The sequence below is a fragment of the Maniola jurtina genome, chromosome 22 (genome assembly GCF_905333055.1).
Source record: "Maniola jurtina chromosome 22, ilManJurt1.1, whole genome shotgun sequence".
NCBI classification, from domain to species: domain Eukaryota; kingdom Metazoa; phylum Arthropoda; class Insecta; order Lepidoptera; family Nymphalidae; genus Maniola; species Maniola jurtina.
Genome location: NC_060050.1, coordinates 4,549,453 through 4,564,073, shown reverse-complemented (window position 1 = coordinate 4,564,073; position 14,621 = coordinate 4,549,453). Strand labels below are relative to the sequence as shown.

The window sequence follows — 14,621 nt, the reverse complement described above, 5'->3', positions numbered from 1 at the left end:
AAAATTGCTTCAGTAGGGTAGGTTAGAATTTATATACACGGTGAAAATTTAGTGGTTCGAGTGCCGTGGCGAAGTGAATATGGTATCCGTCAAGGTGAAACTAATGAATCAGTGCATGCCTAATGTTTGTGTTTGATTGACACTCCTCACAGTTTCAGATTTTACCGATTACACACAAACACATTTTTCCTCTTTTTATTAATATATAAAATACGACATAAGTACCCAACTAAAACTCTAGATGTAATTTCATGATGCATTTGCGTACTTAAACCAGGGAGTCAAATTGAAACATGACAGCAGAAAGCGCAAACTGTCACAGCCAAACAGCCTTGTAGCCTCAGAGAATGAGAAAGTTGCCCGTTTTGAATTTATTACTTATTCAAATTCAAGAAATAATGAGCTAGATTGTCCTATGTCAATTTGCGGTACTTACCTGTGAAATTAATAGATACTCTGGTAGTGTAAAGCAGATCCTGATACGATAAACTTGATTTCAAGTAAAATAATAGACGGATATCCTAAACGAGGTCCTTAGGAGAACCAGACATAATAAGTAGCTCAACGGGTTGTGATGCTGAAGTGGCAAATGGGCAGGGCACATAGTTGGGGTCCGATCCTTGTGACTCTTGGGATGGTGACCTTGCACCGGGAAGCGCAGAGTGGATGACCCATTACTACTCGTAAATGGGTAGACGACATCAAACGAGTCGGCGGGAGCCACTGCTGGATGGCTGTGACGCAAGACAGTGGCGTGAGGAAGTCCATACAAGAGACCTGTGTCCATCTGTGGTCGTCTGTCGGTTGATGATGATGATAATGATGATCCTAACAAAACAATATACACAAGAAAATTTTAATAAGTCTGGTCACTTGGTGTCTGTAATTAACAAATGATAAACGCATCCTTAGTGTTAAATTTTTATCCACAAGAGCAGTAACATGTGATGTCAGCTGAAAAATTCAGTAGTAGGTCGGTACTTACCGGGCACATCGTAGAAATGTTGATGGCGTCAGCTAAGATCAGTTTCAAAGTTTTAGGATACCCCCGATGCTACTGACGTTCAGTCAACAGTGTTTCCGGTGGTTGTGTCTCCTGTGGATCTTACAGACATGTGCCATTAAACCTTAAAGATTATGCTTTTCCTAAATAGAAATCTGTTCGTTTTTGTTTAAGCCTAAAGCACGAAAAATGCTTGAACGAAAATAACGATCAAAAGCAAAACATGTCAACGATATCAATCAGCAACAGCTTTCTTTGATCTTACTTCAAGAGCGCCCAAAGATCGAGTAGCTTCTCCAAATAGACGGGAAGCTTAACGTCTATTTAAAGTACAGCTATAATTTTCCGTCTAGCTTATAAGTTAACACAATCCAAAAAGTATTACTGTAAGAAATTATGTAATTAGACGACCAAAAGACCCTTCTGATCTTTTTGACGATAGTAATCAATGAACACACCCCTCGAGAATTTATCGTGTTAGTGCGAGAAACAATTTGACTCGAGGGAGTGGTGCATTTTTACTGTCATGTATTTTCTGTCTAGAATAATTTATAACAAGGAATTAGCTGTAGTGGGACCTTAGATTGAGAGCTATAATTATGGACTATAAAAGATCATGCAAACCACCAGATATTAAGTAATTACCACCGCCCTTTATCTCCAGCACCAAAGGAGATTTTTCCATCAGGTTTTAAATCTTATCTCTAGCTTTAGAGAAAGTATAGGATGGCAATATAAATAGCACCTATTTTATCCTCGCATTACTTTATTCAATATATTATAGATAGTCGTTATCTGGTCATGACACTAGGACCATTAGGACCAAGAATGCGCTTTTTTTTATGTCGTAATGATCACTCGTTTCTGCAATATACATTTCTTATGAATACTGGGGAGATCCAATATGATTTTTTTGCAGGCTTTTCTATTTATTACCTACCTATACTCTCAGTCTATACTCTGATATTTAACTCATTTGAGTTTAACTAGTACCTGTTAATTAAAGATGGTTCCACCTTGAGGTTAAAGATTATATTATTGGAACCTAAAAAACTACCAAAACCTTGATAGGTATAAGTTATAACATCTATTAACCAAGTCTAATAGCAATCTTTAAACAAACATTAGGAAACAACATGAATATTAGATAATAATTTGATAAAAACAAATCACTGTCATAGGTGAAAAATATATCACGTATAATACCCGTCTTTTATAAACAAGCTAACTTTATGTTAGCCTTACGTGTTTTTATTGTAATAAGGGGTTGTCATGTTATTTAGTGACTTGATTACTTCTTGATTATCATTATCTACACAGGCATGGTGGAGTTTGGCATGCTATGGAAAATTCATATGAGAAGGCAAATATGAAGTTTCGATTATAAATTATACATTTTTGTTAAGAACATTTTCGAAGAAGAAGAAATAATTACCTATCTATTTGGTTCACTTTCATCATTTAGTTGAAAACCAACGAAGGTGAATGATTCATGATGTATATTAGTTTTTTTAAGTATACTGAAACTGAAATCGACTAAAATAAAGCTTTTTCTCTGATGAAATGTTTTTCCAATATTGCAAGTTCCTTCGCTCTATTAAAAGAGGTCTCTCCATCAATCGCTCCATACAAACGTAGATCGTCTCTCATTGGAATACTAACCAAGCATACTCAATGGAATTTTGTAGAAACGTTCCGGGAACTAATATCTATGCCTGTGGTTTTCCAGATTTCCGTTAAAATACTCGGTTTCAAAGTTACGCGGTCTTAAAAATTCACATACAAATGTTTGAGCCCCTGTAATTTTAAAACTACATATTTTTAGAAATATCTAAAACACCACAGGCCCAGATATTAGTTTCTAGAATATGTCTGCAAAATTTCATGGACTTTGGTTGCTTAATATTCAAACGAAATTGGGGCTACGATTGTATGGAGGAAGTGACGGAGAGAGCCCTGTTAAGACAGTTGCCCAATTTCAAAGCTCAAAACTGTTGTATTTTGTTTGATGTGGCCCTCTTTCAGTGATAAAATATTGTTAGACAAACATTAGGAATTTTTTTCACCTGTGTAAACATGGCAAATAGCTTGTTAACGGATAGTTTTAGGTTTAGAGTTCATCGAATTTGTATGCTTAGTTATGTTTTTGATCAAATACATCTATGCAAGATATAGGCTAACCCACTTTCGCCATTATTTTATCATTATTCATTTTAGTTTTACAATCACAAGAAGGAAAATAACAATAAAAGAAAAGAAAACATACATATATTTTTCTTTCTTTTATGTTACCATTACTCTTTATTGTTACCACTTTCTGTAGAAAAAAATAAAATAATAAGTATTAAATTAACCCTTATTAGCTTCTATTTAATTTTCTTAATTAGGTTTTATATCAAGAGATATACCTAAAATCACCATATTTTAGATTCCTGGATTTAGATTTACATTTTTTGAATCCAAAACAACTTGATTTTATATTATTCTTTACCAAGAGATAACTTTAGTGCAAAATAACGTGGTTTTAATAATCTTGATTTTCTGGTATCTACCTACTGTTTTTATGGGTCGCTAGTTTAATTTTATTCCTTATTTTAATGATTTGATTAGTTCTCCGTTAACAGGGCTCTCTCCGTCACTTACTCCATATAATCTTTTTCATGGACTTTGGTTGCTTAATATTCAAATGAAATTGGAACGTTTGTATGGAGCGAGTGACGGAGAGACCCCTCTTAAGTACTATTCCAATGCTATCTATTTAAATCGTGGAGATAGTACTTGACTGTGACTTTCCCCTTTCGACCTTAGCATTTGTGTTTCTAGGATAGCATGTTCTTTTAGCTTGTTAGTTACTTAGTTGGGTGTCGAAAGTAGGAATACCACTTCTAACGAGATTTTAGTGTTTGCTATAAAATGTTTGTACACATAAATTACTTTTAATGTTATTTTCGAGAGTTTACCTAAGAGATTTTTTAAATCTTGTTTATGTTTAATGTATTGCATTCTCATTTCATGTTTATCCGTTTTAGGCTCGATAATTTATTTCAAATAGTCAAGATAATGAATGAATAATGTATTTAGTTCGAACAGTTCTGATTCTTAATCTTATGTTAACTCTGCTAACTGGCTACAGATTTGACTCAGTACATAGTACAGAATACAGATCAATATCTATATCACGTAGGTCGTAGAGTAGAAATATTTCCCGTAGGTAAACCTATATGTATCTTTGAAAGTGAGCATGTATAGGTACGTCTTATTCTCATTGTTACGCGATTCCCGAAAAGTGTAATGTTTTCGGTGTTCATGTAAGCACGTATGTGAGTTTGTGTATTCCACCATAACTTCTAAATGCCTGGACAGGTTTGGATATGTATATTATATGGGGTATTGTTAGAGTCCTTAAATCATCCCGATTCCCGGGTGACATTACTTTTAATTTAAAAAAAAAAATAATGTGGCGGCTTTATGGCACGGCACCATTTTAAGTATGATGTTTTTACTTTTTAATTTATTTTTTTGGGCATTCGTGTTTTTTTTTATTACTTACGACCCTTTGTTGACTTTTAATTTTTTATATGGCCTAGTGCTTCCATCCATCCATCCATCAGCCTGTATGCGTCCACTGCTGGACATAGGCCTTTCCAAGAGCGCGCCACCAAACACGGTCCTCCGCCTTCCTCATCCACCCGCTCCCCACCACCTTCTTCAGGTCATTGGTCCAGCGGGCAGGAGGTCGTCCCACACTGCGCTTACCGGTACGCGGTCTCCACTCCAAAACACGTCTGCCCCATCGGCCGTCGGTTCTGCGACAGACATGACCTGCCCATTGCCACTTCAGCTTGCTAATCCTTTGAGCTATGTCGGTCGCTTTGGTTCTTCTGCGAATTTCCTCGTTCCGGATTTTATCCCTGAGAGTAATACCCAACATAGCTCGCTCCATAGCGCGCTGAGCGACCTTTAGTTTGTGGACGAGGCCAACTGTCAGTGTCCACGTTTCTGCTCCATACGTCATCACAGGTAGGACGCACTGATTGAAGACCTTAGTCTTAAGGCTTTGCGGTATCGACGATTCGAAGACCTGACGTAGCTTTGGCCTAGTGCTTATTTTGCTCAAACTTATGGATAGTATTCAAAAGAATTTGCAGGTGCATTACGGTGCTATGCTGACGACTTAACATCTGCTAGAAACCGTTAAACCTATAGTAATTTTATCAGCTGATCCCAGGGTAAAACATCTGCAGATAATTTTCTTTTGGAGCACGTTTCAATAACTTTTGTCCTAGGTAATTAATCATTGATTAAAGTTAATTGTATCGTATGGTTACATATCGTATGGTTATCGTACATTTTTCTATAACTACTGAAAAAACATGTAGAATGACGTCAGTTGCAAGATTCGGCCGTATCGGGCGTACTAAAGAACTGTAAGATGACATCAGCAAAGGTTGCTGCTGATATTGTAACCTCTACTTAAGTATTTTTACAACGCTGCTAATGCTTCTGACCTCAGTTGCGTTTCAGTTAGTCAGTGCTGAAATATTACTTATCTTTTTATTTATTTATAGACTAACGCTCGCCTGCCATTAGATCTGCTGACTAGTGATTATGCAGCCTGAGATGGAGCGCGCTTGCCTAGAAGATGCTTATTCACTCTTGATTTACTCTTACAGCTTTTACGGCTTTGGCGGCTCTTGCGCCTCCTAAGATATTTTTTGTAGACTAGCGCTTGGCTGCAATCAGACTTGCTGCCAAGTGATGATGAAGCATAATATGATGGAGCGCGCTTGCCTAGAAGATGCTTATTCACTCTTGATTTACTCTTACAGCTTTTACGGCTTTGGCGGCTCTTGCGCCTCCTAAGATATTTTTTGTAGACTAGCGCTTGGCTGCAATCAGACTTGCTGCCAAGTGATGATGAAGCATAATATGATGGAGCGCGCTTGCTTTGAAGATGCTTATTCACTCTTGATTTACTCTTACAGCTTTTACGGCTTTGGCGGCTCTTGCGCCTCCTAAGATATTTTTTGTAGACTAGCGCTTGGCTGCAATCAGACTTGCTGCCAAGTGATGATGAAGCATAATATGATGGAGCGCGCTTGCCTAGAAGATGCTTATTCACTCTTGATTTACTCTTACAGCTTTTACGGCTTTGGCGGCTCTTGCGCCTCCTAAGATATTTTTTGTAGACTAGCGCTTGGCTGCAATCAGACTTGCTGCCAAGTGATGATGAAGCATAATATGATGGAGCGCGCTTGCCTAGAAGATGCTTATTCACTCTTGATTTACTCTTACAGCTTTTACGGCTTTGGCGGCTCTTGCGCCTCCTAAGATATTTTTTGTAGACTAGCGCTTGGCTGCAATCAGACTTGCTGCCAAGTGATGATGAAGCATAATATGATGGAGCGCGCTTGCCTAGAAGATGCTTATTCACTCTTGATTTACTCTTACAGCTTTTACGGCTTTGGCGGCTCTTGCGCCTCCTAAGATATTTTTTGTAGACTAGCGCTTGGCTGCAATCAGACTTGCTGCCAAGTGATGATGAAGCATAATATGATGGAGCGCGCTTGCTTTGAAGATGCTTATTCACTCTTGATTTACTCTTACAGCTTTTACGGCTTTGGCGGCTCTTGCGCCTCCTAAGATATTTTTTGTAGACTAGCGCTTGGCTGCAATCAGACTTGCTGCCAAGTGATGATGAAGCATAATATGATGGAGCGCGCTTGCTTTGAAGATGCTTATTCACTCTTGATTTACTCTTACAGCTTTTACGGCTTTGGCGGCTCTTGCGCCTCCTAAGATATTTTTTGTAGACTAGCGCTTGGCTGCAATCAGACTTGCTGCCAAGTGATGATGAAGCATAATATGATGGAGCGCGCTTGCTTTGAAGATGCTTATTCACTCTTGATTTACTCTTACAGCTTTTACGGCTTTGGCGGCTCTTGCGCCTCCTAAGATATTTTTTGTAGACTAGCGCTTGGCTGCAATCAGACTTGCTGGCAAGTTATGATGAAGCATAATATGATGGAGCGCGCTTGCTTTGAAGATGCTTTGCGCCTCCTAAGATATTTTTTGTAGACTAGCGCTTGGCTGCAATTAGACTTGCTGGCAAGTGATGATGAAGCATAATATGATGGAGTGCGCTTGCCTAGACGATGCCCATAGATAAAGGACACACTACACTAGGTACTCTTAAAGCTTTTCCGGCTCTGGCGGCTCTTGCACTTCCTAATGTGTGTATTCTCCTTTACCGTTAAGATTAGTTAATAGGCAGGTGTATCGAACTAGGTTTATAGTAAGTATCTAATATTACATTTGCAACCTTAAAAGGGTCAATATCGCTAAAGGTAGTGTGTCGAATCAATGAATCAGAAGCGGTATTTCCATTTAGGATCTGCCTCGAAGCGAGGCAACGAGGTTTAGAGATAGAGGTTCGGATAAAGCACCCAACTGATTGAATAGGTATCTATTTAGAAAATGGTAGATGAGTCCATAGAATTTGTAACTGCTTGTTATAAAATATGACAGTACAAACAATACCTAGGTACTTTTTTTTTCGCAAAAACAATTTTGAATAAACTAGACGCTAGAGGATTTATATTTCCAAACTTTCTTTTTATAGCTACTTTACTTTCAAAATTAATTATGGAGTTATTACCCCGAGCTGTCCAAAAATGTTTTATAGGTAATTTTATGACTAGTTGATGCCCGCGATTTCGTCTGCGTGGATTTAGGTTTTTAAAATCACCTGAGATTTGGGAACTCTTTGATTGAAGGACAATCCAACAAGCCAATAGGTAAATCAATAAACCAACATATAAACACACTTTTGCATTTAGATATGGGTAGTGATGAACTCGTAGGTACTTCTTCTATAACTTTATTAGTTCTATAGGTTCTATATTCGTATTTTTAAAAGCATTTAGTAGGTGGGTAAAGTTTCTTTTGTATATTTTAAACAAAGTAAATCTTTTGTTCGACATTAGAGCATTACTTAGCCTAGGTTAACCGTTTAAAAGGTGCACTGGTCAATTGCAGTGTAAGCTCAGTTAATATGCAGTCTGCTCACCAGTCTACGTGTGCAATGATAGTCTACAATTCTACATGCTGTGCCTACCTAGCCTTTAGCTATCGGTCAACGGGGAATGTATTAGAGCCAAAGTACACACGATACTTTATCGTCGTTAGACGTTAATGGATCGTCCATTGTTGGACAGAGATCTATTGTATAGATTGTGGACTTGCACAGGCCATGCTCTTGCGCCGACAGAATCCAGCGGCTGCCTGCGACTCAATTCATGTCGTCCGTCCACTTAGCTAGGGCTTCTGCCAACTCTGCCCTTTCCGGTGCGACTTGCAAGATCGCCATTTATATCAGTCTAACTAACTATTAACTTAACTCTTGCTTCGCTGCTGCTTCGCTTTTTGGTGATTTGTTCCATCTGGGCGTGGTATTTAAGTGATAAAAGCCAGATACACCAATATCTGTATAGCATCTTCGCCGGTAAAGATGAGGTTCTCGATTTCTTACGTCACTTCGAGGAAGACGTACCCCAGAGCCTTGGGAACATTCGGACTTGTAAGTCCAACCAAACCGTCCAAGCGTTCCAATATCATCATCCTAAGCCGAGGTCCGAGCCTCACTTGATTAGCGATCTCACTTGGAAAATGACGATGCAGTCTGACATGGAAGGCTAACTTACAAGGAGTATGGCAATTTAATAAATTATACTTCTTATCGGTTTCCACAAGGCATCGTACTGAGACGCTAAGTCGCTTTGTAAGATCGAAGTGGACACTTCCACTTTCTAGACCACAGCACTCACCACTGTGCCACTTGAGATCTCGTCATAAGCGATCAAGTCGCCCGTTGCCGATTCTAAAGTATCGTGTGTGCAATGGCCCTAACAAATCCCACGGAACGGTTCTGTTGCATTAAATGTACGCTATTATCAGGTACCAATTTAACCTTTCTACAGCATACTTCCATATTTATGTACTCTTAACTTCCTTATAGGTTTGTAGGTTGAATCTAAGGCAGTGGTTTTAATCTCCTTTTAAGTTGAGCTTTTTAATATTAATTTTTCTAACATCTGCTGACATTCGAAAGCATCGTGAGAAATTTAACTTTTCGTACCTTTCAAGTGTACGAGTTGTTTCTGTGTCGTCGACCTAGTCAGGTTAGTTGAAATTAAAACCAGTAGATCATCTCAATCCAAAAGTCCACTTTTATTAATTTTAACAATAACAATTAAAAAAAAGCTATCTACAGAAAAGTCACTATATTTCTTCTTTTCAATTCGATGACAAAGACATTACGGTCAACCTTGCTATGTACTATAACGACGTATTTACTAAGTTAAGTATATGCATGGGGTGTGTAAGTTTTGACTTGTGAACTGAGAAAACGTACCCATGAGCATCACCTTAGAAAACAAAAAAAAACAGGTCCTCGAAAAAATCGGTGTGAAAAAACCTACATTAAAAAAATCACTGAATTGAGAACCACCTCCTTTTTGGAAGTCGATTAAAAATGTTTATTAACAACGAGAACGAATAATCCAATTCATCACTCTCAGCATTGTACCAAATCAGTAGAACGATGTCTACATACTTAGTTCAGTACACCTTTAGCAATATTAAACTAATGAACACCATGTCAGTGTGTGGGTGTGATTATATCTGGCGGATTGTAATTAGGTCTGTAATTGTAATTATAGTAAACGGTTCGTGCGTATTATCACAGAGCTTGACTGTAAACATGTCTCTAGCAGAGTTTCTCATGTTTCCATGTATCGGGTTGCTTTTAATATCATGTGATTCATTGTGGGTGTGCTAATGTAACTAATGAGTATAAATAGGTTACTTACAACTTAAATGTGCATTCCGATGCAGTAAATGCACGTGTTGTATGAAAACTTGTGATATATTCTTTAGTATGTTTAGATACTTCGAGTTAATTGTTGTCAAGGCCTGATTCGAGCGCATTTATAATAGTTTTACCTACTGACATAAAAAAGATCTAGAATAAAGCTAAATACCACGTACGAGCATAAGGGTAATGTGGGGTGCCCTAAAGTGTTTGTGAGGAAGGCGTCCAGGTGTGGTGGCGCTTATTAGAGGAAGCTCTATGTCCTTTAATAGAAATCTACTGGCTGATGATGATGATGATGATGATTATAATTGCAGTTTTCAGAAATCCTCAATTTAAAGTTTTCTGTATAAATTATTGTTATCTGTTCTGATGTCTTCGCAAGCTTTTGAAATAATATCATCAACAATCAACTAGAGTTCTCAACAGGGCTTTCTCCGTCACTTACTCCATACAATCGTAGTCCAAATTTAATTTGAATATTAAGCAACCAAAGTCCATGATGCAAACATATTCTAATAACTAATATCTGTACCTGTGGTGTTTAGATTTTTCTAAAAATATGTAGTTTTAAAATTACAGGGGCTCAAGGATTTGTATGTGAATTTTTAAGACCGTGTAACTTTGAAATTGAATATTTTAACGGAAATCTGGAAAACCACAGGCATAGATATTAGTTCCCGGAACGTTTCTACTAAATTTCATTGAGTATGATTGGTTAGGTTAGGTTATTCCAATGAGAGACGAACTACGTTTGTATGGAGCGAGTGACGGAGAGACCCCTCTTAAGTGGTAGTCCATTTATAAGTATATTATTTTATGCTTTCCAATAACTTAGTAATCTAGTCTAAACATTCTTGCCAGGTCGTGCCAGCAGCATAATATAATAACAGTAAGTGGTGGCACTAAAATGTCAAGTTAGGTAACTGTTATGTATTGAGTGTAATTAGAGTAGTTCCCAGGAATATCGCTCCGCACCGCACGAACTTTGAAGGTGGTATTTATAAACGCCCGTTTTATATCAATATTGGTACAAGCTGTTGGTGAGATAGAGAAAAGTGAGAAGATAAAGTAGAGACCTATTAACTGGTAAGGTAGAGCGGGTTCAGAGTTCTCGTACTATGTATGATTATAGAGACGAAAAAGAAGTGGCTGGCAATCCATGTAATATAAAAACCGGCCAAGTGCGAGTCAGACCCGCGCACTGAGGTTTCCGACATTTTGCACGATAAGTCAAAAACTACTATGCATAAAAATAAATAGAGGCCTGTTTTAGAATATACAGGTAAAGCCCTTTCATAATATGATACCCCACTTGGTATAGTTGTCTTACTTTGAAAATTTTCTAAAGAAAAATAAAACCGACTTTCTATTTCTATAGTTATAAAGTACTAGATGATGCCCGCGACTCCGTCTGCGTGCATTTAGGTTTTTTAAAAATCCCGTGGGAACTCTTTGCTTTTCCGGGATAAAAAGTAGCCTATGTCCGTCCCCGGGATGTAAACTAACTCTGTACCAAATTTCGTTAAAATCGGTTCTGCGATTGAGCCGTGAAAGAGAAGCAGACAGACAGACACACTTTTGCATTTATAATATTAGTATGAATTAACCTAAGTAGAAGTAGTATGGTATTAATTTACTATAAATACCTAATAATTACTTTAGTGTTTCGTTTATTCATAACACATCTAACTTACTCTCATTTTTTTTCTCCAGCAGACCATTCATTGTGGAGATTTGACTTCATATAATATTATCTTCCAGATACGTAGGTACAAGGTATTGAGTTAGACTAAACAAGCGAGTGCGTATAACCTGATTTGGACATGGATATGTTGTAACACTTACGCAACGTAGGCCTTATAACAATACAGTAGGACATTGTACAGGCTATGTATGGTAACGGACAAGGTTTGAATAGACTGGTCTTTGAATAAATGGAGAGATTTTGATATTTTTATGTACTAGGCTTAGAAAATATGCGAGGGCGGTTAGGTGTTTGATCTGGTTTCGACAACTTACAAAATATTGACCTAATTCGCTAAGTCGTCGCCTAAAAGAGTTGATAGAACTTGCGTAATGCGCAGAAACAGACTACTTTTTCGACATTATTTTGTAAGCGCAAGTAGGTATACTAATATCTTAAATCCATACTAATATTATAAATGCGAAAGTGTGTCTGTCTGTCTGTCTGCTACGTTTTCAGGGCCCAACCGCTTAACCGATTTTAATGAAATTTGGTACAGACTTGGGATACATCCCGGGGAAGGACATAGGCTACTTTTTATCCCGGAAAATCAAACAGTTCCTACGGGATTTCAAAGAACCGAATTCCACGCGGGCGAAGCCGCGGGCATCCTCTAGTTTGATATAACTTTAATCGGCCGAACTTCTAACTGGTTTGATCCATTCAAGTCAGCCCTGGTTTATGAAATACTGTGGGTAATTATTACTCTGATAATTTCTACGTGGGTGACCGATTAGTTTCGGTTTCACTAATTGATTATACCATGATATAACTGGAGTTCGATTCGCATTAAGTTTGATTTTCTGCTGAAATGATATTAAGTAGATAATTTTAATTACATCTAGCATGATTCATCTATTTTTATTATGGTCCTGTTTTTGTTTAATAAAATTGATGAAAATGCTGTGTGTTTCTTGAAATATTGTACTGTATTATGTATTCTGTAATATTGTGGTAAGTATTGTAACTAGAAGCACTTAAGTGCGTTGTGTGTTGTAAATAAAAGAATTTTCAAATATCGATGTATGGGCGAATTCCACGGTTAGAATAAAATTTTTGTATAAATTCACAAAAAACCTCTAAAATATAGTAAGTAATACAAACAATTTCAAATATTTAATCATAATCATAATCATAATTAATTTATTGCAAATACACGTTTTACAATAGGTGGTACAAAAGTTTAAGGTTACAGTGTATTTACCATTATAGTGGTGTGTAATAGGCAACATATTTCATAATTATATTGATAACATGAATGACAATAAATGGAAATTGGAAATTATTATTGTAACAAAGGAGAGAAAAATAAAAATAAAGAGAAACGTAACACTTATTATGCTTTATATCTATTTAGTTATTATAAGTACATATAAGCAATTAAAATAAAATAGAAATATAACATGAAATTAAAATCAGTATTAATTAAATAATATATCATAATATCAATAAACCAATGAATATACCTACTGAGTTTTTATCTTTTTTTAAATTCCAAATCGAGAAAGTTATGATAGATTCGATAAAGGAAACTAATTATAAAGTGAAGTGATGGTAGTAAAAAATGTACAGTAGTCATAGTTATCAACGAGGAAAATAACTTTCAACTTAAATGAATAAAACATATAAAAGAATGGCCTGAAATATAACAGGGCTCTTAAGTGCGTTGTGTGTTGTAAATAAAAGAATTTTCAAATATCGATGTATGGGCGAATTCCACGGTTAGAATAAATTTTTTGTATAAATTCACAAAAAACCTCTAAAATATAGTAAGTAATACAAACAATTTCAAATATTTAATCATAATCATAATCATAATTAATTTATTGCAAATACACGTTTTACAATAGGTGGTACAAAAGTTTAAGGTTACAGTGTATTTACCATTATAGTGGTGTGTAATAGGCAACATATTTCATAATTATATTGATAACATGAATGACAATAAATGGAAATTGGAAATTATTATTGTAACAAAGGAGAGAAAAATAAAAATAAAGAGAAACGTAACACTTATTATGCTTTATATCTATTTAGTTATTATAAGTACATATAAGCAATTAAAATAAAATAGAAATATAACATGAAATTAAAATCAGTATTAATTAAATATATTATATCATAATATCAATAAACCAATGAATATACCTACTTAGTTTTTATCATTCTTATAAATTTCAAATCGAGAAAGTTATGATAGATTCGATAAAGGAAACTAATTATAAAGTGAAGTGATGGTAGTAAAAAATGTACAGTAGTCATAGTTATCAACGAGGAAAATAACTTTCAACTTAAATGAATAAAACATATAAAAGGATGGCCTGAAATATAACAGGGCTCTGGCACCGCGCCAGCAGTCCGCACGCTCCGGTCATCTCTTTTATTAGAGCAGGGCTAGTGGAGAGGAAGGAATGCAAATTAAACTAATAACTTACAAGCTTTTTATGGTACGATCCATTTTTGTTGAATTCGTCTACACCAGTAGCAGGCGCTAATCTGCGGAAGTCCGTGGAACATGCAAGGAACAACAATATTCTCTTCGCTATAGATAATTCGGTAGAACCAGGTAAAGTTAAAAAAGATGCACCGCCCTCGTTCCCAATATTACATAAAGTGCCCGGCGGTATTATATAAATTTAGACCTGAAGCAGCGTAGTGGAAGAAAATTGGCGAATCTGGAAAGCGGAAGTCGACGTATCAGCCAATTGCGTTAATTCGCGCCGACTGATCAACCAATCGCTTGCATCCGCCATTTACCAGCCAATCACATCAATGCTCAAGTTGTTTGCCACGCACAGTACTGACAAACCAAACTACTACGCAACACCATACGTCTTCCAAGACAATTATTATCAAATAATTATAGGTATATGCACATTTCATTTTGCTGGAGTATACTCAGGAGATATTGCCTTTATATAAAGTACGAACTCAGTGGAACCACAGTGGAAAGAGAGGTTTTCATTGAACAATAGGTAATAATTAGCTAATATATGTAT

At 36.5% G+C, this 14,621-nt stretch overlaps 1 protein-coding gene across 2 annotated transcripts in view; it reads left to right on the top strand.

Annotated features, from left to right (window-relative positions):
- Nucleotides 1-14,621, top strand: part of LOC123876796 — a 354,107-nt gene that overhangs the window by 13,033 nt on the left and 326,453 nt on the right. The gene's annotated exons all lie outside the window — the stretch shown is intronic.